This window comes from Sus scrofa, chromosome 14, assembly GCF_054392235.1.
Source record: "Sus scrofa isolate SSC_HxYL_T2T_F1_AM1 chromosome 14, Sscrofa_HxYL_maternal_Yorkshire_Landrace_v2.0, whole genome shotgun sequence".
NCBI classification, from domain to species: Eukaryota; Metazoa; Chordata; class Mammalia; order Artiodactyla; family Suidae; genus Sus; species Sus scrofa.
In genome coordinates this window covers 120461043-120485897 of record NC_139396.1, presented here as the reverse complement: position 1 = coordinate 120485897, position 24855 = coordinate 120461043, and the positions used below count along the sequence as shown (strand labels likewise).

Below are 24855 nucleotides of genomic sequence, written 5' to 3'. Positions count from 1 at the left end.
TAAAATGGAGATGATGATAATAGCTATCCCACAGAGCTAGACTAAAGATTAAATGCAAGTACATGTGATGCATTTATAACAGACCTGGCAAATAGTTAATGCTTAAGAAAGTTAGTTATTGATCTTATTAGAATAAATTGATCACAAGAGGGGTCATTACCATGCAGTATACCTGTTTATCATTAGGATTTACTCTTCAAAGTTTAAGAATACACAAGTGGTCTGCTTTAGTAAATTGAGACTTTCATATTAATATTTTAAAAAGTAATTACAGTTACATGAACTAGAAAGAGTCCTGAGCATGAGTGTAGCTGCACCACACATTAATGGTGAGTTATAGGATGGTGTGCAGCATTCTGTTAATTTTGATGACATAGACATGTATATCAACAAATTGCTTTTAAATATTTCTAAAGAAGCCCCATTGGGTCTTGTGAGTGTGACTTTTTTTAAAGCCTTAAATGTTTTGCCACATCTGAACGGCAGGTCACTCTTATGGATCTGGCCAACAGCCATAAATTCTTCTTATAGTAGATTTTTCTCAAAAGGCAGAAAACTGCCTCAGTACTTAGGTACTGCTATTGTTTTAGCTCTCTTCATTCTCATCCCATTGTGTTCTTTTCATTCAGTGTGATTGAAAAGCAATGAAATTTATTCTTATAGATCTCTTTATCCAAAGTGAGCAAATTAGAAGGCATTTAATCTACCTGGTATAAAAGTGGAAGCAGTAGAAGAGGGAAATGAATTGTTTTTAAATCCCATTTTATTATGACATTATTCCAATGGTATTACTGTTAGTTATATTGATCACAGCTGATTTCCTGGCTGTGTGTTGACCACAAATGTAATCTAGAGGGCATTTCAGATTTCAAATGACTTTCCAGAGTACCCTAGTTAAAATTGTTGATGCTACATGACAACTGCTATTATTTCAGTGCCAGCCAAATAAAAAAGAACATTAATATTCATTAGTAATGTTACAGCTGGTGATTCCCTTCACAACATTATAATGGTTTGAATAGTTATTTCAAACAGTGTATTGGAATATTCACGCAATAAGCCCTGATTGACACAATCATTAAAGAAGCCCAGTAACACTAAGGAAAAAAAGAACTATGTATGCATATAAATTAGGCTAAGTAAATATTTTAGAAATAGACTTTAGTTGACAGGCTCTGACACTATGCAAGAAGTGATTAATTTCTGAATGACATACGTGGGGAAATCATCATGGTAGAAATCTGGAACACAAGTTCAAATCGTAATTTTATCATTTAAGTTCAGTGATGGTTTGCATTTCTGCAGATTTAATGTGCCATAAATATCTTTATAGAGGTAGTTTTAAGGATAAAATGAGACACTTGAAATGAGAGGGGGTGGAGCAGGGGTTATGAAATGGCACTAATATCTCTGAGCCTCTGATGTGAACACCACACCTTGTTGGGCTTCTATTTGTGCTGTCTTGTCTCATCTTATCAAAAAGTGGTTTCATCTTTCTTTCTTTCTCTCTCTTTCTTTTTTTCTGAGCTACATCTGCGGCATATGGAAGTTTCCAGGCTAGGCGTCTATTTGGAGCTGCAGCCGCCAGCCTACAACATAGGCACAGCAACACCAGATCCAAACTATATCTGCAACCTACACCAGAGCTTGTCAGATCCTTAACCCACTGAGCAACGTCAGGATCAAACCCACATCCTTATGGATACTAGTTGGGTTTTCAACTCCCTGAACCACAATAGGAACTCTTCATCTCCATTTTGTGAATGGAGAAACCAAAGACAAGAGATTAAGACAAGGGATTAAGTCATTGGCACACAACTGGACAGTGAGAAATCCTGGTTTTAGGATAGAAGTCCAAGTGTGAGTGTTCTTTGAATTAAATCAAAATGCTTCCAGAGTTTGTTGTCATGGAGCACTATGGTAGGCGATATTGGGGCTGAAGTAGGAGAGAAGGCCTCCAACCTGCTTTCATGGAGTTTACCTGTTTTTTGCGATGACAAGACTAGGATCCAAACGTGGACGCTCAGGGGTATTCTATAGAATGTCTTAGTTTTCTAGGTAAGTTCCTTTGTATCTTTAGATTCCACAGATAAGTGCCATCATATGATAATTGTCTTTCTTTCAAACAAGTGACCTTATTTACAAGAAGTAGACTCACAGACATAGAAAACAAATGTGTGGTTACCAAAGGGGTAAGGGAAGGGTAAAATAGAAACTGGGGATTAGAATATATGCATTACTATATATATAAATTAGATAACCTACTGTTTAGCACAGGGAACTCTACTCGATATTCTATAATAACTTGTATAAGACTCTGAAAAAGACTATATACATATATAGAGATATGTACTTATATATGTGTATATAACTGAATCACTTTGCTATACACATAAAACTAACACAACATTATAAATTAACTATACTTCAATTAAAAAAAATCTCTGCTTTGTGTTCTGAAAGAGTTAAGTTATACTTCCCTCCCTCCCCTTCTGCTTTTGCAAATATATGTATTAGAGAGAAAAAAAAAATATCCTTTGCTCATGGGTCTGAAACTCACAAAGAGACTTCCTAATGTGCTTTACATTACTAGTTCTGTATCTCTAAACTATTATTGGGAGAAAGTAATTTTATCATTTATATGAAGATGTTACTGTGGTAATGTTTCTTTCTACCACTTACTTGGCTATGCTTTCCTAAACTTCTGAAAGCGTTTTTCATAGAACAGTGCTAGTGCCAAAGGCTGTTAGCCATTTCTTTCATTTAAAATAATATTTAATTGAGCCAGTCAATTATTATTGATGCTAGATGCAAAGTGTAATGCCTATGATTACCTTATGGATGATCAAACTCAGTAAGTGAACTATGCAAACATTCCAAATTTTAAAAAGCAAAAAACTAAACAGTAAGGAGCGTGTCTGTCAAAATGCTCGAAAGTGTTAGGAGTTTATACCACCTTTGACTTAACCCAAATTTAGAGGTCCACAGATAGTGTGATTAGGGGTGTAATCAGTGTGACTAGTGGTATAATCAGTGAGAGAACAAAGTATGTGTTTGCTATCAGTAGTTTCACTATTGTCACACAGTTGACAAATTAATTGAATCAAACAGCCTGGAATTTTATTTCCCTACCAACTGGTAAGATTTTTTGTTCTTTGAGCTTATTCTATTGGCTTTAGGAGGTGACGAGGATTCTAAAGCGTTCCCCTTCAGGCCCCCATACTCTGAATTTTTCCAGTAGTGGACTTGGCTTTGCTGATCACACACCAGGCCTCTAAGCATGTGAAGTTAGAGTAGTAACAGTTCCTACTTGTAAGTGCTTTATTCTTTATAGACACAAGCACATTGCTAATCTTGTTTGACCCTCACAACCACCATTGAAGAGTATGGATGCTGCTATTCTCAATGTACAGAAGCAGAAATCAAAACCAAAGGGAGCCTGTGTGGGTCCCTCCAGTTATTAAGCTTATCTCAGGCTATTTGACCCTCAGGTGCCTTATTTGGGGATAGTTTCTACTTCGTAGTATGGATCCAAGAATTAAAGGCGAAAACCTAATTTGAAAGGGTGGCGCAGTGCCTGAAACAAAGAAGACATTAAAACTCATTCTTTATTCATTAAGAAATGACTATGGAACTGTTATTTGGAAATCCTACCAGGTGCAAAGGACAAAACAGAGACCCCCATGGACAGAGTTCCTTTTCTTTATGGAGATTACATTCTAGAGGGGAGTTAATAAGAGCTTGAACTCTAGTCTTTTTACTCCAGACACAGTAGATAGGTTGGTAAATGGCTGAATAGGAGTGTGTGTGTACGTTTATGTGTGCTTATGCATGCACTTATACACATATATAAATATATGTGTATGTATGTGTGTGTTTTATAATGCATCCTGGTGTATATCTGTGTAGGTATCCTCATGAAATAGGAAACTGATTCTAAAGCACACATTGATCCATGTGCACCAATTGGGTGAGGAAGTGGTAGGTTTATGTTTAAGTCAACCTTCACATTTTCTATCAGTAACATAAGCAACAAGTGCTGAATCCCTTCACTTGGGAAAGAATCAAGCCATCAACCTTTGAATCCTTCTATTATCCCCTATTGTCTGATTTTCTCCTGATTTTTTCAAGATCAAGTCAAAGTAAATGAAGATGCCTCTTGCCAGAATGAGTTCCTGTGCTTCTGGAATGTTAATTTTTGGAGAAACAAAAGCTGATGGATTGTTATAATTTCATCTCATGCAGAGAACCCTGGGTGCTTTGTAGCAGTAACGATGTGTATATTACATTCACAGGCACGATTTCTGGCAATGTTTATATAAATCTGTTTTACATTTGATGATTATATTTTGAACTGTGTATAAATAACTATGTGCTTAGATATGACTCAATTATAAAATAAGCTTCTGATGTATTCTAGGAGCAAAGAGCAAAATGGAGAGTTCCAAAGTACTAGTTTACAGAAACTAAATCTTATGTTTTGTAACTCTGTGGGATTTGAACCACACTTAAAGGGATACCCCTAATTATTCTTTCTCTAATCTCACTTTCCACTTTTATTTAATGTTTTTTTAAGATCCAACTCCATAATCTTGAGTGACATGTATTCCATACATAAATAAATCGCTCAGTGATTTGTTAACTTCATTGTGGCCAAAGCTGATCCGTCTTTATTATTCAAAGAATGGAAACTAATATTTGAACTCTCTTCACATATCAAATACTTTCAAATATCCTCGCTACTTTGTGAAATGAAGGATATTGCATCCATATGAGAAAATTAAGGTGAAAGAAAATAAATAACTCATGTCATGAAGACGCTAAATGGCAGAACATGTAAAGGAACATTGGTCAGATTATCTCCAAAGCCACATCATACCACCATTAGCAGCACTCTCTCTCCCTCTCTCTCTCATACTCTCTCTCTCTCTCTCTCTCTCTCTCACACACACACACACACACACACACACACACGTCAAGGACTATTTCTAATCAGAAGCATCACAGTTTTATGTAGGATTATTGATGGCACACATGTGATGAAATTGTATTAAGGCCATAGTCTATGTTGTCCTTGACCTAGACAACCCCTTTCATATCTTTCTCTAAGGGGTTCTTTTCCAATTGCTTTGTCTTGTTCTGCATCTGAATTATTTAACAGCATTAGAGTCATGGTAAATCATGAGGTCAGGTTTAATAGTGAGGGACAGTCACTAGGCAAGCAGTGACATAAGGCAAAGGGAGCTGGTGGTACCAATACCTCTAAGACTCTATCTTCTCCTAACATTCATCAGCCATTACCAGGATACTGTGTTGCTGCAATAATGACACTGAGAAATAAAGAGAGATGTAAATACCAGGAAAAAGTCATGTTCATTTTCTAAAAGGGGACATCAGGGAGAGGAGTATGACTCTTTGGACAGATGGACATTTATTTTATTTTTTTATTTTATTTTATTTTATTTATTTTTTTATTTTTTTTTTGTCTTTTGTCTTTTTGTTGTTGTTGTTGCTATTTCTTGGGTCGCTCCCGCGGCATATGGAGGTTCCCAGGCTAGGGGTTGAATCGGAGCTGTAGCCACTGGCCTACGCCAGAGCCACAGCAACGCGGGATCCGAGCCGCGTCTGCAACCTACACCACAGCTCATGGCAACGCCGGATTGTTAACCCACTGAGCAAGGGCAGGGACCGAACCCGCAACCTCATGGTTCCTAGTCAGATTCGTTAACCACTGCGCCACGACGGGAACTCCTGGACATTTATTTTAAATGCTATTATATTTAGGCTTAATAATATGAAATATACTTCAAAGATCAGACAAAAAGTGGAGCTTCTCTTGCCTGTCTGGCCAAGACTGTACTTAGAGATTTACTTTTTATTTTTATTTATCTACTTTTTTTCTTTTTATGGCCATACCTGCTGCACATGGAAGTTCCCAAGCTAGGGATCAAATAAGAACTGCAGCTGCCAACCTATGCCACAGCCACAGTAATGCCCAATCTGAGCTGCATCTGTGACCTATGCCACAGCTTGTGTCAACACTGGATCTTAACCCACTGAGCAAGGCCAGGGTTTGAACCCACATCCTCACAGACACTACGTCAGGTTCTTAACCTGCTAAGCCACAACTGGAATGCCAAAATTTACTTTTTAAATCATAATGATACAAATTAGAGTTCTGACTGAGTCCAGATTGGACTGGTTCCAACCTAAGAACCAGACTTAGTCAGACTTTAGACTGTATGTGACTGAAAGTGGGCTGGATCCATGTGAGGCCTCGTTTATCAAATGAGACTCACTGGACCTTCCCACTCACTCTGGAGCCTGCAGACAGCATCCTCGGAAACTGGCAAAGCCAACAAAGCTGATGTGACTTCTGAAGAGGATCAAAATTTATTCAAGGCCAAAAGTGGAAATAAAGCATATGAGCACATTGAGTACAACTGTTGTGACATTACTATGAAGTCATACAACAGATTCTCCCTCCAAGTGAAATCCAGATAAAAGAGTTATAGCAAATGCTCCTTTGCCATAAGGAAATGCCTAATCAGCACCATGTGGAAGCACTAGCAAATATATCTCAAGATACCACCTTCATCTGTCATTGAGGGAGATAAGATGACAAAGTAAATGCTCCTGGGCTCACTTCCTGCCATGAGAACACCACAATTACAACTAACAGCTGAACAACCATCAATTTAAAAATACTGCAACATACCAAAGAAGATATTCCACAAAGTCAAGGAAGAAGCCACAATTAGAAGTAGGAGAGGTGCACTCTTGATACTAATCAAATCACATATACCCTAGGTGGGTGACCCACAAATGAGAATAAATATATCAAAGAAGTTTTCCCAAAGAGATGAGAATTCTGAGCCCCATGTCAGGCTCCACAGCCTGGGGGTCTGGCATCAGAGCACTTGGCTTTGAAGGGTACACTGGGACCTGGGCAAAAGCAGTGGCTTCATAGGCACCTGGGCCAAACCAACCTGCTGGTCTTGCAGGGTCTTCTGGGAAGGTGGGGCATGTTTGAGGCTCTTTCTAGAGTCATAAAGCTGGTGGTGGAAATATCAGGGAGAGTTCATCTACTTGAACTCTAGCAGAAGGAAGAATCTTGCTTGAGTAATTAGTGCCAAGATCTGGCCCTACGCAATAGCTGTAGGTTCCAGTGTTGGCTTGCTTCAGGCCAAACAACCAACAGGGCTGGAACACAGCCCCATCCAGCAGCAGACAGGCTACCTAAAGACTTCCTGAGCCCACAGCCACTTCTAGACATGCCCTTTGATGCAGCCTTGCCCAACAGAGGACCAAAACCCAGTGGACAGGCATTGGTCCCTCCCATCAGGAAGCTTGCACCAGCTTCCAGACCAACTTCACCCATCAGTGGCAGACACCAGAAGCAAGAAAACTACAGTCCTGCAGCCTGCAGAACCAACTTGGAGAACCTGTGAGTCTACAAACACAGGTCAGAGCCTACCCAGGCTCCAGCTGATCCTTGGCTCTTGGGTGACAAAAGAAGAGCATGCCAGGGCACATAGGACATCCACTACAGGAGCCACTTCTCCAAGGTGGAGAAATATAATGATAAAAATTATGCTATATTAAGAAAGCAGCCACAAAATATCTCTTTCCTTTTATTTCCTATCAAATGTAGTGTTAAACAATGCTTTACTAAACTTTGATTCTATATCTACTTAAAGATGGGACTCTCCAATTTTCTGAATACTTCAGTGCTTGGAACAGATGTGGATCAATAAGTGAGTGAGAGAACTTATGGCAGAGGGGTTACCCATTCACCATCCATACCTCAACCTCTGAGAGTGTGAATGGGTGATCTTACCAAGTCAGAGTAGGTGTTGATACCCTTTTGTTATTGCTTTAAGGACAGAAATGGTAATAGTTGTTTTTGTTTGTTTTTTGTTTTTTTTGTTTTTGTCTTTCTGTCTTTTCTAGGGCTGTACCTGTGGCATGTCGAGGTTCCCAGGCTAGGGGTCCATTCTGAGCTGCAGCCGCCGGCCTATGCCACAGCCATAGCAATGCCAGATCCAAACCCCATCTGCGACCTACACCACAGCTCACGGCAATGCTGGATCCTTAACCCACTGAGCAAGGCCAGGGGTCAAACCCACAATCTCATGTTTGCTAGTCGGATTCGTTAACCGCTGAGCCATGATGGGAACTCCAGAAATGGTAATACTTGTAACAATTCTGTTATATATTATTTGAAAAATAGTCAAGATAATCGTTTTGCTTTTATGGAAAGAAGTAAAAACAATAATAAGTCTTAAAGAGGCTTTAATATAAAAATGTCTTTCTCCCCTCTTTCAGACATGTAGCCCCTCTGTTGCAAAGGACTTGGGTGTACCTTGTTTAAAAAAATGAAAGAAATTGATCATATTCTGATAATAATATATGGAGTTTATAAAAAGGAAAACTTACTACCTAGCCATTTCAGAAGTTCTCATGTCCTACATCAAGTTCCTAGAAGGTTCTTTAACATACATCCATACTAAGATCCAATGCATTGTGAGGTTTTTTTTTTTTTTTTAATTTGACAAGTCTCTTATGGACTCTGCTAGAAAAGTGTCTGATCTTCCTTCTGCTGAGGCTGTTTGATTCTGAAAGCAAGAAAATAACTTCCTGCTCTTTAGTGTAATTAAATAGAACTCTCGGGTTTTATGATTTCATTATATATGGCAAACTCCAATTTGTTCATGTGTGCTGATTGCACTATGTAACTTGCACTGTGTAGTAAATAATAATTAAAATTTAACTTTGTAATGAGGAAATATGTAGTTACCAGTTAATAGCATTATTAAAGGGACTTGGTTAAGGACTCTGCTCCCATAATTTAATTAAAGCCAAACTTAAGCAGAGTTGTAAGTCTGTTGCAGATGTAGCAAGGGTGTGTGTGTGTGTGTGTGTGTGTGTGCGTGCGTGCACGCGTACATGCATACAGATATACTTAGATGAAAGATGATGAGGGAAAAATAAAATTATCTTATGTAAATATCAGAAAAGACCAAATCCAGATCAGCCCACAAAAGACAATTGCTAAGATGAGGAGATTGTTACAGAAAATAATAATCCATTAACAAAAAGTAGTTGTAAGTATGTGCTTGTATGTATGAACAAATAGTTACACGTGATGCTTTACCCCGCATTATGTAATGGGGGAATTCTGCATTGTAAGAGAAGCTTTACTTACCAGCAATATTGAAGGTATCTTGTTTCTTTTCCTTTTTTTCTTTCTTTCTTTTTTTTTTAAAGACACCTGACTTCTTTGCATAACAGTCTCAGTATGTTAAGAGAAAGGGTAAGCCTCAGTGTGCAAATGCTTTCTAAGTCTTTGTTATACCATGTTTGGTTATGTTTCATTTATCAAAATAAGTCCCAGGTACAAGGGGTAGACAGAGAATTTCTTCCATTCTCAATAGGAGGGATATTATAGTCACATTGCAAAGGGACATGCATATAGGGATAGGAAAAAATGTGATAATTTTTAACAATCTATCACACTAGGTGAACACATCTCCTAGCAGGTATTTTTCTAGCCAGAGTATTCCAGTTTTATCCATACCCAAACATTTCAAAAGAATATATGTTTTCCAAATAGTAAATTCACTTGGCTGTCACAGATGCCCTGGGCTCTGAAACGGCTCCCTCAGATCTCTTCAACTAAGCCCACTCCATAAGACTTTCAGAGTTAATCATTTCCCCCAAGTCTAAGGATGTTGCCTCAAACTCAAACTCAGGTTCAGAGGAGATATCCCAAGATTTCCTTTTCTCTGTGCCTTCAGGAAAGGAAATCCAGGTTTCAGTTCAACACTGAGGAAATGTTAAAGGAGGAATCAGAAACTGTTGTTTCATATTCTAAGACCAACCATCTACGTAAATCACGGGGGTCCTGATTTGCAAGGTCTGGGGGCTGAACTACTCTGGAAGAGCTGGGGCAGGTGTGAGTGAAGGGTGAGAGTTAGAGGAGATAATATAAGATGGTGAGTCAGATGAGTGAAGCCAGCAGGTGTATTTAAATATATTTAATCTAAGAGTTTCTATTCATCAAAACTTGCATATTGCCATGGGTGTAGGTAGGCACCCCCAAAAAAAAGCAAAAAAAAAAAAAAAAGTATATCCAGGAGTTCCCTGGTGGCCTAGGAGTTAAGGACTCAATGTCATCATTGCTGTAGCTCAGGTTTGATCCCTGTCCTAGGAACTTCTGCATGCTGTGGGCACAGCCAAAAAAAGAATATCCAAATGGTCAATAAACACATGAAATAGTACTTAACTTTATTAGTCATAACGGGAATACAGGTTAAAACTATAGTAAGATATCAGGAATGCTGCAATAGCTAAACAGAAAGGCTGGCAGTATCAACTACTGAGGATGTGAAGCAACTAGAATTCCCATACATTGGTGGCGAAAGAATAAAATTGTTGTATTTTCTCTTATAAACTATTTGGCAGTATCAGCTAAAAGTGAACATATATTGATGTGTGTTAAGTGTGTATGTATGTGTGTGTGTGTGTGTGTGTGTTGTATGTATACCAAAGATCATAGATGGGACTACTTAAATCATCTCTGTTTATGATTTAATGGCTATTAGCCATTAACTAACAATAATTCACATATCTACCAATGGCAATAGAATGGGTAAATAAGTGATCTATTCATACAATGGGATATTGTAAAACAATGCAAATAAAGGAACTACCATGTGCAGTGACACAGATGGATTTGAAATTATAATATTGAACAAAAATTCATTCATAAAATGTCATCTCACTCCATTTATACAAAACAAAGATAGGAAAAACTAGTCTATAAGGATAGTAGTCATGCTAGGAGTTACTTTTAGGAAAGAAGGCAGGGCCGGGAGTCACAGATAGGATTTGCCTCATCCTAACTGATTTCCTGTGTCTTGGTTTGGGCAATGGTTACTCTAGTGCATTCTCTAAAAATTCCTTGATCTATACACTTATATGTGTGCCCTTTGGTATGAATGTTACACTTAAGAAAAAATAACTTAAAAAAGAGAGTTTAACAACAACAAAAAAGAAAGAAACATAGGAGTTCCCATCATGGCACAGTGGAAACCAATCCAATTAGTATCCACGAGGATGTGGGTTCGATCCTTGGCCTCCCTCAATGGGCCAGGGATCCAGTGTTACTGTGGTATAGGTCGCAGACACAGCTCGGATCCCGCGTTGCTGAGGCTGTGGCATAGGTCAGGACTGCAGCTCGGATTCGACTCCTAATCTGAGAACTTCCGTATACTAAAAGGTTTGTTTGTGGCTCTAGGATCACCATCCAAATCAAATATTCATTAGCCTTTTTTTGGTTCAAAGAAAGGCAGGGAATTTATTCCAAAACTGAGCCAAGTATAGTCTATCTGCTCTTGATAAAGCCATCATGTAGCTTTCAAAGGCAGTTTAAATCTGTAAAATGTCAAAGCTTGTGGCAAGGACTGATAACCCAGTTGCTAGGCACTTGCAGAGGCCATTAAGGAGGAGGGTGACTTGCCTCAATAGATTTAAAGTCTAGATGGATCTGATCTGTTTCAGGGAGGAATGGTCAAGAATCATACATTGCAAAGGAGAAGAGTTTTCCCAGGTTTTCAAGCTTCAGAAAACTGACTTAACCTTATATTTTGCAGGAGTTTATTTATGGGTTTAAGACTAGGCACTTTGAACCTATGAATGAATTTCTATTTCCAAACCTCAGCCCTCTTTATATTTTTGGCTGGATAATTCTTTGTTGGGGGGCAAAAGTGCCCTTGCTTTGTAGATGTTTAGCGGCATCCCTGACCTCTACCTGTCAGATGTCCACAGTATCCTTCCCCCAGTTTTGGCAACCAAAATTGTCTCCAGATTTTGGCAAATGTTTCTTGGGGGCAGGGGCATAAAATTGCCTCATGCCTTCCCCATAGGAATGATTAGAATAAATTAATTTATTTAAAATTTAATAAAGATAATAAATAACTTTGTTGTATGCCCAATTATGTACATTTTATATAAGGCCTATATAAAGTATTTAGATTACAGTAACCACCAGAGGATAAATTAAAAATAATCAATTTTATTCTGTTCACAAGACTTTTAGAGACATTATTTGTGTTACTAATACTCTTATTCATTTTTAATAGACCCAAGTGTTCCTTAAATTGTAAGTAGAGCATTTTTGTCAATGAAGAAGGAGAATAATCAGTATAAATGGACAAAATCTGCAAAAAAATCTCTGGAATGAGTAAGTCATGGTGTCTTCATAGAGTATTGCTCATGGTTGTTCCTGATAGGAAAATTATACTGAGACTTGTGAAATCTCAGTTCCATTCAACATAAAAACAGTGTTTTGTCATTTGTATGAAATGGACAGTTACGTGAAATTCTTATTTATCTGTCTGTTTCAAAATGACTTGTTGTGTGAGTTCAAGAATACTTTTAAACTGTCCTCATCTATCTCCTCCTCTGTTGAAGCGGAATATTCCATCCATGTCACAGTGTTATGCTAAGCACAATTGTTTGCATGTATTCAGTACTCAACAGATCCACAGTAGAGGACACAACAAAGTTCCAATGACATTAAATTTTGAGAAGGATAAAGAAGAGGGAGAAAAACCCTCTTGGGTACAGACTGAGTCCCAGGAATGTAATGCAGTCTAGCTGCAACTTTCATCAACTCAGTGAGGGCTTATGCTAACTATGTTGATTTAGTAATTTACTCAACCAATAATGTTTGTTTATGATGAATTAAGTTCCATTCAAGGCACTGGGAATAGAGGAATGAATGAAATGGAGAATATTTCTGCATTCATTGAGCTTACATTTTAGAGGGGGAGGGAGGCAACCAAATGCACCAAACCAAGTTATGGATGAAGAAGAGAGCTCTTGGAGGAACAATCAAAAACAACAGAGGAAAGTGTTTCAGAAAGAACAGTCATAGAAGGCCTCTCTGAGGAAAGGTGATATGAATGAAGACCTAAATGATACAAGTCAGCCTTGTTAAAATCAGAGGGAAAGTGCTCCAGGTGGAGGAAATAGCAAGTTCAGAATCCCTGGAGATGAGAATGAGTTGGGCTTATTCTGAGAAAGGAAAGCAGATAATGTAGAATAAAATGACTACTGACTGAATGTCATATGAGGTGAAGTTTCATCAGCCTTAGCACCGTGGATGTTTTGGGTTGGATGATTCATTATGAAGAACTATCCTCTAAAGTGAAGTATATTTAGAAGCATCCCTGACTTTGACCCATTAGATGCCTGTAGCCAACCCCCAAAACACACACACATCCAGTTGTAACAACCGAAATATTTCAAATATGGCCAATCACTCCTCGCTAAGAACCACTGGAATAGAAGAAGGAAGATTGGACTAAATCATGCAGGACCTTCCAGGCCATGATTAATAGTTTCAGTTTATCCTTAATAAAATGTGATGCTATTGGAGTGTCTTAAGTGGAAGAGTAGCATGATCTAACTAACTTTAAAAAACAGTTCGGTCTGGTCGAAGTATGATGAATAGATTGCAAGGCAACAAGAATGGATTCACAAAGACCAGCAGAAGGCTATTGCCAGGAACCCAAGTGCAAGATGATGACAGCTCAAGACCAGAGTAGCAGCTGTGGAGATAAGGAGTAGACATTTCAATAATGTATTCTTGAGGGAGGGTCAGTTCGACTTACTGATGGATTGGATTTGGGGGTAAGATAGGAATCAAAGATGACTTCTAGGCTTTGGTGCTTATTATATGCTCGTGTCATTCACTGAGATTGATAAGACTGAGACAGAGTCAGGTATGAATAGAATGGAAGTGAATGTTTTGCCTTGTTCTCTGTTTTTCTGAATATACTAATTATAGTTACTTAATGTTTATGTCTTAAAACTCTCCTATTCAGCCACTCAAAGAGCTACTTCCATAGTTTCTTAATTTTTTTTCCTTCCAGAGAGGATTTTCATTTTCATATGGGAGAACTTTTAGAGAAAGGTCAAGTCAATCCAACACAATCAGGAGTTGAACTGACTCCAGCTTGGGTTTCCTTTTTTGTGAGATCTGCTATATTTCTGCCTCACCTTATTCCTAGGATGGACCCAATCAGGAGTCTCAGGGGAAAGCCTGGCATGTTCACCAGGATACCTCCTACTTAAAAAGCCCTGAACTCCAAATTCTGTCTTCCCAAAGTGTGAAACTGCCTAAAGCTCTTCTCACTTCTTAACCTTTAGCAACCACTTTCTGCTGGGTGCTCCACTTAGAAATTATCAAATGACTCAAGCCATACCATGTCAGGCTTACTTCTCTTTGCTTCCCTTCTCTCTGGCTCTTGGAGTCTCAAGTTTTGGCTCTCTTGTAACAAAAGTTTCCTCCAATTGGCATATGCAGGCAGAAGATAATAAGGGCCTAAAGTAGGACAGTGAGCATAAAATGCAGAAGAAGAAATAGAAGCAAGAAATATTTAAGAGGTGGATTTGAAATGATGGCAAATGGAAAAGTTAGCTGTCAGCTTCTCTTAAATTTTGTGTCAAAATAAGAATGACATATTGGCTAATTAATTCTCTGTCCCTCATAATTTTAAAGGCTGGTCAAGGATGACTAGTTGCCAAGCAAAATAACCTACTCTGAAATTTCTCATGGTTCTGCAATTATTCTTGGTTATAAGGATTGAAAGGGAAATGTATTTTAATTTGCCTTCATTGTTCAAACTAAGAACTTGCTTAAGTTAGAATCTTTATGTGAGTGATATCTTTGAAGGAAAGCATGTGCTCCTTAACTCAGCGAGCATGGAAAATATTTAAAACCAAACCTTCAGTATTGTTCTGATAGTGATAGTCTATGGAAAAGTTGAGCCATTCAACTTGAAGGAACACTGAACTAGGTTGGTTGGACCATTTAGCAATGCATTTGAGATGTCGCACTTATTCTAACTAAATATCTAGTATTAAGGAGGTAGAAATTGACAATTTTTAGTGCCTACTTTAGACCAGTGACCCAGTGTTGAGTGCTTTATGTACATTCTCATTTAACTTTTTCAATAATCTTGCAAGTAAAGAATTTATTTTCCGTTATTTTCTAGAGCTAAGTCTCCGAAAGTTGGGATAACTTACCTGATATCACACAATTAGTAAATGGCAGAACCAGAATTAAAAACTGATTCTGTGTTCTTCCATTTGATTATTCTTTCCAAAGTACCAAAAAATCTAAGAATTGTTGTATATTTGGAGAAAAGCTGAGAAAGATATGAGGGGGAAATATGGGTCATATTATTTAGATTTATTTGAACAAAACTTTACATTATTCAGTGTCATTTTATAGAAAATGAAAAATAATTGCAACTGAATTCTTTCCAAGTCAGTTAATACTTCCATGCATAAGAGTATGATGCAATTCATCCTCTTATTAACTTGAATCCTGAGGCGTCTCATTATATATATACTTCCTAAATTCTAAATATGATCTCATCTCCCCAAAGTTTAATATACCTGTTGTCATCATTGATAATGGAACAGCAAAACCAGCTATTTTAAAATAACTCCATCATCACCTTTCTTTTACTCTTTTCCTGCGCATGAGAAGCTGTACCGTATGCCTCAGCAAAAGTAGCAGAACTCTGACCCAGATGACAGAATAACTAGAAGAGTTCACAGCCAGCTGTAATCTTATCCCCAGAGAGAAACAGAAGGAAAACTTAACATTTTTGGTATTTCTAACCTTCACTAGACACTTAACTATCTCATTTAATCCTTGCGACAAACCTATGAGGTACGTGCTACTTTTGAAGATGATTTAGTTGAGATCCAGAGAAGTCAAATGATACCTAATATCATAAAACCTGGACAGGGACAGTTCGTTCTAAACTTGATGAAATCTATTGTATCTAAGAGCTCCAATATCTTTTTTTTTTTTTTTTTTTTTTTGGTCTTTTTGTCTTTCAGGGCTGCACCCAAGGCATACGGAGGTTCCCAGGCTAGGGGTCCAATTGGAGCTATAGCCACTACCCTACACCACAGCCATGGCAACACCAGATTCAAGCTGCATCTGTGACCTACACCACAGCTCACGGCAATGGCAGATCCTTAACCCACTGAGCAAGCCCAGGGATCGAACCTGTGTCCTCATGGATGCTAGTTGGGTTTGCTAATTGCTGAGCCACGATGGGAACTCCTAAGGGGTCCAGTATCTTGGTTAACATAGGTTACTTAAGTAAAAGTCACCAGTGACACATTGTACTAAATTTAAAGTACTGTCTAATCTAATCTATCTAAATATAGAGAATTTTACATATAATATATATTAAGTATATATTTCTTGCAATTTATTTGTTTTTTAATTACTCAATGAATTTTATTACATTTATAGTTGTACAATGATCATCAAAACCCAATTTTATAGCATTTCCATCCCAAACCCCCAGTGCATCCCACCTACCCCCCCAACATGTCTCATTTGAAAAACATAAGTTTTTCAAAATCTGTGAGTCAATATCTGTCTTGCAATTTATTATAGATTCTTTTACACAGAAAATATATTAAAACATACAGAGGAATGAATGTAAACCAGATTGAATAGGAAAATTTAGATTATAAAAAAGTATGAGTTAATATATATGTTTTATTAACAAGGGAGAAATAATTACTACACCAGTCTAAACATCGCATGATGAGACCAGGATCAACCTGTGTTGTATATATGGTTTATATGGTTATATTATCAGTGCCTAGTTAGTGCCTGACACATACATACATAATAAATATTCTTAGATGAACTAATCACTATATTATGATGAAAACCCAAGCAGAACTCCAGATTATCTAGAAATTCACAATAATAATCAGAGGAAATCTGGTATCTATAGGAGATGAGGTTGGGGCAAAACCAAATGCTCTGATATCCTAGGAATGATCTTTGCATATTGACCTAATCTTCAGGTTTTTTGAATTTGATACAAATATAGAATGAAAGACTTATGCCAGATGTGGAAGAAGGTTCTGGTCATTCAAAGCTGTTAACATGGGGATGAATTACTCATGAAAAGTGTAGAATCTTCTTTAGATATAGGCTGCTTTAGTGAGATTGCAGTCAGAAGCAGCTCAGTGTGGATAAGGACCATGTTTGCTTTTCTGATGATTGAAGCTATAGTGCCTAACACATTGCTTGGTATATAATAGGTACTTGATATTTAGTAAATAAATGAATGAAAATAAGCTAATAGAACAATTGGTCCTTCAACATTTCTTTCGATCCTCTGATGGATTTGAAAGGTGGAGTTTGCTAATTATTCTGTTAATATTGGATTTTGACTAAACTACTGGGCCACATGAGTTGTATTTAAAATTAGTTGTTGAAAATGCTTCTGTCCAAACTCATCATGTTGTAAATAATAATTATATGCATTTTTTGCTATATCAATTATATCTTGATAAAGCTGTTGAAGAAAGAAGGAAAGAAAATATTTAGGATTGAGCATTGTGAGTTACTTTATACTGGCCCAAATTATATTTTAAAAACAATATAAAACATGGCTGTGGAGACAGAACGCAGCTGAATTCTCTTCTAAGCTCTACCCTTTACTCAGCTAATTTACTTCACTTTGCCTTTAATTTTTGTTCCAAGGAAATACTAATTTTACAAATAACTTTAACATCTGTAAAATGACAAAGATCAATTACAGAGATCTATAAAATACTTTGAGCTTCTTGAAGAGAATTCTCTATAAATAGAACTTGGCAAGTAATTAGTCATTTCAGTACTATAAATGAAAATGGTGTGAATAATTTTTTTAAGTTGCTCTTTTTATACTCCTCCGCATTTACCATAAGGCTGTGAAATCCTTTAGGGCCCTTTGGTATGCAAATACCATAACTGCTTTTTTCTTTGCAATCATTTAATTAACACACTTCTATTCTGCTGCAGCATGAGAGGCAGATAAATTAGCTTATAGCCAACAAATTGGGTCTTAATAGAAAAAAATTCTGATCCCATTTTGGTTTATTGTTTATAGTTATTCCTAGCTGAATCCACTGCTTATAAAAAGATTTGGAAGAATTAATGTTGCATTTGTTAATTCCATAGATCTGAATAGATAATTTTGGGATATTTTTCTAATCTCACATTAGTATGTAACCATTGAGCTTTGGGAAATCTTTGCATTTGGCATTGAACACTATGTAGGATGGATTCGTGTTTCATGGTTGACACATTTTCCCAACTTGAAAGTATTTCTTTTTTTCTTTTTTTTCCAAACAAAAATTTCAAACCATTGCATAAATACCTAGGTAGACCAATGATAAAAGACCTGGGAAAATTTAATTCTGACGTTGAAGAGTTTGAAGGCTGTGATTGAAAACATTACTGGATAATGAAATTGATTTTCTACCTTCATAGTGTGTCTCAGAGTGATGGGAAAGCAGTCTGGTGAGAGAGGAGTAATTCAGGGTGATTCTCCCAAGTAGATAATTTTGTGCAACCTTTGCTATTGTCTTCAACTCTTCTATCATGTTCAAATACTTTCTTCTTGAGTGAAGTTTTGGGGATAGTCATGGGTGTCTCTGAAGGAGTACAGTTGGAAATCAAGTGAAAATAATAAAATGTGTATATCATAAATCATTTCAAATCTGAGATTTCATTGATCTCCCAGAAATCATTTCCCTCTGTCCCTTCTTCAGCTAAAGTATTGGAGCAGTGAAGAAAAAATAGCTGATTTTATTAGAATAGTATGCCAATGTCAATCATAGGCAATTATGGAATGTGTTGTTGCTAAGGTGATGCATTCTTACCCAAATTACTTACTTAGAAGGAAACATCTATACTCCTAAGTACGGACTGCTCTTGGGTTCTTACTTCATCCATTCAAAATTAAAGTGAGGGATTTCCTGTTGGGCTTAGCAGATTAGGAACCCACCTAGAATCCATGAGGATGCAGGTTCGATCCCTGGCCTTGCTCAGTGGGTTAAGGATCTGGCATTGCCAAAAGCTGTGGCAGAGGTCACAGATGCAGCTTGGATCCAGCATTGCTATGGCTGTGGCATAGGCCAGCAGCTGCAGCTCTGATTCAGCCACCAGCCTGGGAACTTCCATATGCCGCAGGAGCAGTGTAAAAAGAGGAAAAAAGGAAAAAAGACTGAGGGGAAAACCCCGAATTAAACCCCTGACTGCCTTATTTTACATAACTCAATTCTTCATTGATACATGTGTAGTGTATGTTCAAAATAATATCTTTATTGTGAAATATTTTGTCCAAACACTTTTGCTCAGTAGCTGTCCATGGTTTTACGATTCCTGCAGGTGATACAACAAGCTACTGAGAGGCTGGAGACCACCTGATTCCTTTTCACCTGGCAGTCATGTTGGAATTTAAAAAAGAAAAGTAATGTTAGGAATCAGGCTGAAAATTCAGTCTTTCCACTCACCTGACCGCAAAAACACAGAGACCCTGTGCTCGAGTGGAGAACGTCTCCACTTGCTGTCAAGACAGTGGCTTCTCTGCTTCACCCCTATGAGACCATGATGGGAGTAATAGAGATCACAGAGTCAGGGTCTTTTGCAGTTCAGCTCGGCCGATACATTTTATATTTAAGTGCTTACTCTGTACTAAGCGGGTCTCCCATATTATTACCTCATTGAACAGGCTTGTTAAGTTCTAACCAATTCTACGTAGAGCCTGATACTCCACACTGACCTGGTAGAAATCAGTGTTGGTAGTCTAACCATTATTTTGCGCTGCTTCTTTCTTAACTAATTCACTTGGTAATTAGAAAAAACAAAAACAAAAACAAAAAAACAAAACTAGGAAGGACCATGGAAATAACCTAACTTCATCCTTTTGCTTTAAGGACTAATAGAGGTCTATATACTCCGACACTCCCAATGTCATTGACATAGTTAAGTGACCGCAGAGCCGTGACCAGATGTTGGTTCTCCTTTCCCCCAGTTGAGCAAATTCAAGATGACTCATTGGTTCAAAGCATCAACTTGGAAAGTAAATTCGCATAACAATCAATTATCACGTTAGCATTGTTTTCTAATAAATGGTTTCCACAGTTTGGAAAGTTTATATTGTGTTGTTTTTTAGGTCATTGTATGGAAAAGTGATTATCATCTGGGAAAAATGGTGATTTAAGCCACAAGTGGGCAAACTTTTGCTTAAAGGAGGGACTAGCAAACATTTTAGGCTTCTTAAGCCATAGAGTCTCTGTTGCAGCTGTTCGGTTCTACAACTATAGGTCTAAAGTAGCCACTGACAATACATAAATAAAGGAACATATCTGTATACCATTAAAACTTTATAGACACTGGAGTTTTACTTTTACATAATTTTCTTGTGTCACAAGATATAACTTAATTTTTTCCAACCATGTAATAAATGTGAAAACTTTCCTTAGCTCATGTCCAAACAAAAACAGGCAGCCTACTGGATTTGTTTCATATGCTTAAATCAGTTTGCTCACTTCTGATCTGAACCCAAAGATCCCAGTCAACCTCAGTTCCACTCTGCCACTTTATTTCTGAGTTTTTGCTTCTGCATACCTATCTTCACAAACCTGGACTGTTTGTGAACATATACAGGGACTAAGTCTCAAATAGATACAGGTGGGCATCCCACTGTGGCTTAAAGGGGACCCAGAAGAGTGTCCATGAGGATCTGAGTTTGATCCCTGGCCTCATTCAGTGGGTTAAGGATCTGGCATTGCCGAAAGCTACAATGTAGGTCATAGATGTGGCTTAGATCTGGTTTTGCTGTGGCTATGGTGTAGGCCAGCAGCTGTAGTTCTGATTCTGTCCCTGGCCTGGGAATTTCCATATGCAACAGGTGTGGCTGTAAAAAGAAAAATAAATAAATGGATAAATAAAATGGATACAAGTGATAAGAAAGTGCTTTTATTATGCTCAGTATACTAACACTGTGTTTTCTCTTAACATTTTCCTGTTTAAAATACTCTTTATCATCATTGTTACAAATACACAGAAGCTGCTTGTTTTCCAGCCTTTAAAGTGATAATTTAATCTAAAATTTTAAAAGTTTTTTCAAGAATGCCTATTTGGAACCGTGTCTTTAAATGGGAGAAAATGAACCTGTATTTAGTTGATGAGTTTGTTTTGTGCCAAGTAAACAAAGGAACTTTCCTGAAGACCTTTAGAATAGACGATCCGAGAAATGTGTCAGAATCATCCGTAATCAAAATGTAATACAAAGCACATAACACAAAGGAAGTGAGAACCTAATAAGAGAGAAGTGAGGCAAGGAGGGAAGGGAGAAAAGGAAAAATGAGTGAGGGAAGAAGGAAGGAAAGTAGCACAATAATGTTACACATCTAGAATTTAGAGAAAAATAATATTTTAATTTTTAAGTGGGTTCTAGATGTTAAGGTATTTCCTTTGGACATAAAAATAATGTGCTAAACAAGCTATAGATAAGGAATGCACAGCTTAAAAAACAATAACATAAACTCCCATATACCTACTACTAATATTAAGGTGTAAAATGATGCTGTATAATATAGCACACTTGGCTATTGAACATTAAAATATGATTAGTCTAAATTGAGATGTACTGTAAGTAAAACATACAGACCCAATTTAGAAAATGCAGCATCAAGAAAAGAAAAATTATTCCATTAGTAATTTTTGTATTGATTATGAATTGAATGTAATATTTTAGATATATTGGGTTAAATATTATTAAAAGAAATTTTTTTACTTTTAAATTTTGGTACCTAAAAAATTGCAAATATTTCAATTTGTGACTCACATTATGTTTGGGTTAGAAAGAACTGTCATAGACCATAACTAGTCTTTTGAGTCTTCTTATGTGTCCTCTGGTGTCTTATGCTAAGGCAATAATTTCTCTGAAATTGTCCTATTAATAATTTCCTGCTTTTCCTTCAGTTTTATCAATATATGTATGTCCCTATATTATTGAGTTTGCTTTTTTTAACCTCATTGTTTTAGCTAATATTCTCAGTAACAACACTAGCTCCTGGGTTTGCTTCTATCTGCTCCTCATTTCCAGCCCTCCAGTGTTTTTTCTTTCTCTCCTACAAGCTGAGCCGTGCCTTCTAACCATATTTTAATCTAGCATTTTTAGGCTCTCTGCACTAGGAGGAATTTTGCTGCATGTTTAGTCTACTGTATCACCAGCACATTGCCCTTTTCTAGAAGAAAAGGGATAGAATTGTGTTTCATCTTCTCCATGGTACCTTTATAGAGTCATAGCTGAGGAATGATTTCATGAATTAACCTAAGTGTGTAACAAGATCTTTGTGAATAAATTAAGATGCAAGTATATAATAGATATTATATAGCCATAATATTCAATCTGAGATAGTAAGGTGTAAACTTGTAAAAGATGATTCAGCTAGGTAATTACATTGTCAAATGATCTGCCCGAACATTAGGTGTTACAAGTGTATGAAGAAGTCAAGGAGCTTGCACAGAGGATGTGAGCTGAGGTGAATTTTGAAGAATAGATGGGAGTGAACAAAATGTTAGCAAGAGCAAAAGTCTCTTTCAAGTAAAAAAAAAAAAAAAACTGTGCATGAGCAAGATTTGCTAAATATGAATTTGTGAAAACACATAAAATGAAAACTTTTACTTTATTTAGCAAAACATCATGAATACAGAAGTTTTCTAGGCATTGTGGAGGGATGTAAATTTCCAGAGATTTCAAGCTTTCTTAACTAAACAATAGTGCCAAAGTCCTAGGGAGTTGTACTTTAGATGCTGGAGAAGATAGCAGTAGATTTATACAAGGGCTTTTGTTCCCTTTGTCCTAAGGGGAGTTATTTCTGTTTGAAAGAGATCTAGCGCATACTTTCAAATAACTCCAGGTAAATACCTCTCCAGTTAAGTAAATGCGAAGGGAGCCAATACAAAGATTCATCTTTAAAGTGATCACACTATGAATTTTGTTATTTTTTTCAAGGACCTCAACTTAAAGAGTCCCAGTTGTCATGTGCTGACCATTAGTGGTTTGCAAGCTGATGTTAGCAAACCCACAGCATATGTAGCATTCATACAACCATATGTGTGTGTGTATACATACATATATGTATTTGTAGGCTGCTTAGCTTCATGATATTTCCTGTGATCGAATTTCAAATGATGCTTCTAAGCTCATAAGAATAAATCTTAGTTAAGGGGAAGCTTTCAAAATCAACTAGAGATAAAGGAAGAACCATTTTAGAATCACTCTGCTCAAACAGGGAGAGATCACTGCAGCAGGAAATCCTAGTCAGTGATATAATCGTATTTACCAGAGTTCCTATTGTGGCGCAGAGGAAATGAATCTGACTAGGATCCATGAGGATGCGTGTTTGGTCCCTCGCCTCGTTCAGTGGGTCAGAGGTCTGGCATTGTCATGAGCTGTGGTGTAGGTCGCAGACGTGACTGAGATCTGGCATTGCTGAGGCTGTGCCTAGGCTGGCAGCTGCAGCTCTGATTCGACCACCTAGCCTGGGAACGTCCATGTGCCATGGTACAACCCTAAAAAAATAAATAAATAAAATAAAATCATATTTACCTGTTACTTCCTCTCATAACAAGTGATTTCCTTATGTTCCAGTGATGTAAAAATTCTGTTTAAAGTGTTCATTCAAATATTAAAAAGTGAGTTGATTGTAAGAAAAAAGTATAAGTAATGTATAGATAAGGCAAAATGTGAAGGGGTGGTATGCTGATGACTGGCATTTGGGAAAATTTGGTCTAAACATATTTTTTTTTTCCTACAAGGAAGAATTATTTTAAGGTTAAGTTGGTAGGCATATTTTAAAACTTGTCTCTTTTCTCCTTTTGAAGGAAAATCACTTGACTTAAGTGAAACATTAGATTTGCCTTCATAGTTTTTCTAACTTACATTCAATAAGAAAAAAAATCAAATTCAGAGGTGAATCCGAGTTCCTCTGTGCAAATGAAGGGCTTAAATTTTTAAATAGGCATAGCTATCCTTCTTTCCTGGGAGCATATAACTGGCAGAGGGTTAATTAAGCCTATGTGAGTTGATGCATTAAACCTGCTTAAGACGGCCAGGTTAGAGGATCCTTAACCCTTAGAAAGTAAACCCAAAGTCAGGAACTATGCTAAAGAACATTTGAGAGACAATCAGAAAAATCTTGAAACAGTTCCACATATCCAGTCACCAAAGCAAATGAACATAATGGACATTCTCCAGACAGGTCATACCTACTATATTAAAATCAATCAAAATCCTGGGAGTATTTCTCCTAAATGCACTGGAATTAATATGCGCAGGAGGAGTTCTCATTGTGACTCAGTGTGTTAAAGACCCAACTGTCTCTGTGAGGATGTGGGTTCGATCCCTGACCTTACTTGGTGGGTTAAGAGCCAGCATGGCTGCCAGCTGCAGTGTAGGTCACAGATGCAGCTCAGATCTAGTGTTGCTATGGCTGTGGCATAAGCCCCAGCTGTAGCAAAAAAAAAAAAAAAAAAAAGAAAAAAAGAAAACAGAGGGCAGTGGAGTAGTTGTCCTGAACATTCAGATAAAGGAAATTCTTATTTTGTCCCTTAACCTTCAAATCTCCTCTATTTCAAAACACGGTGCTACTATTTCCTCTGTTGTTCAGGCCCCAAACCATCCTTGCCTCTACTGATTTCCTCATCTCCTCATCCCCTTTGGGCCCCACATGCAATACAAATCCTCTTGATGCTACCTCCAAAATATATCCCAAATCCAACCACAGTTCATCACCTACACTGCTGCTCCCCTATTCAAACCACTGTTATCTCTCATCTGTACTATAGTAGTGGTCTTTTTGCTTTACTCCAGTTGTCACTTATCCATATGACAGGCAGCCCTTGTTATATTTTAAAAAATTAATTAGGCTCTTGTGTCCTGTTTGAAGCTTTCC

The 24855-nt window shown here is 37.3% G+C and overlaps 1 protein-coding gene and 1 long non-coding RNA gene across 4 annotated transcripts in view; both read left to right on the top strand.

Moving 5' to 3' along the window:
• PRKG1 (protein kinase cGMP-dependent 1) overlaps positions 1-24855 on the top strand; it is a 1234647-nt gene that overhangs the window by 506996 nt on the left and 702796 nt on the right.
• LOC146396965 (uncharacterized) lies at positions 604-6697 on the top strand. Its single transcript, XR_014827640.1, has 2 exons — positions 604-4785; positions 5546-6697. It is a non-coding gene; the product is annotated as an uncharacterized LOC146396965 (long non-coding RNA).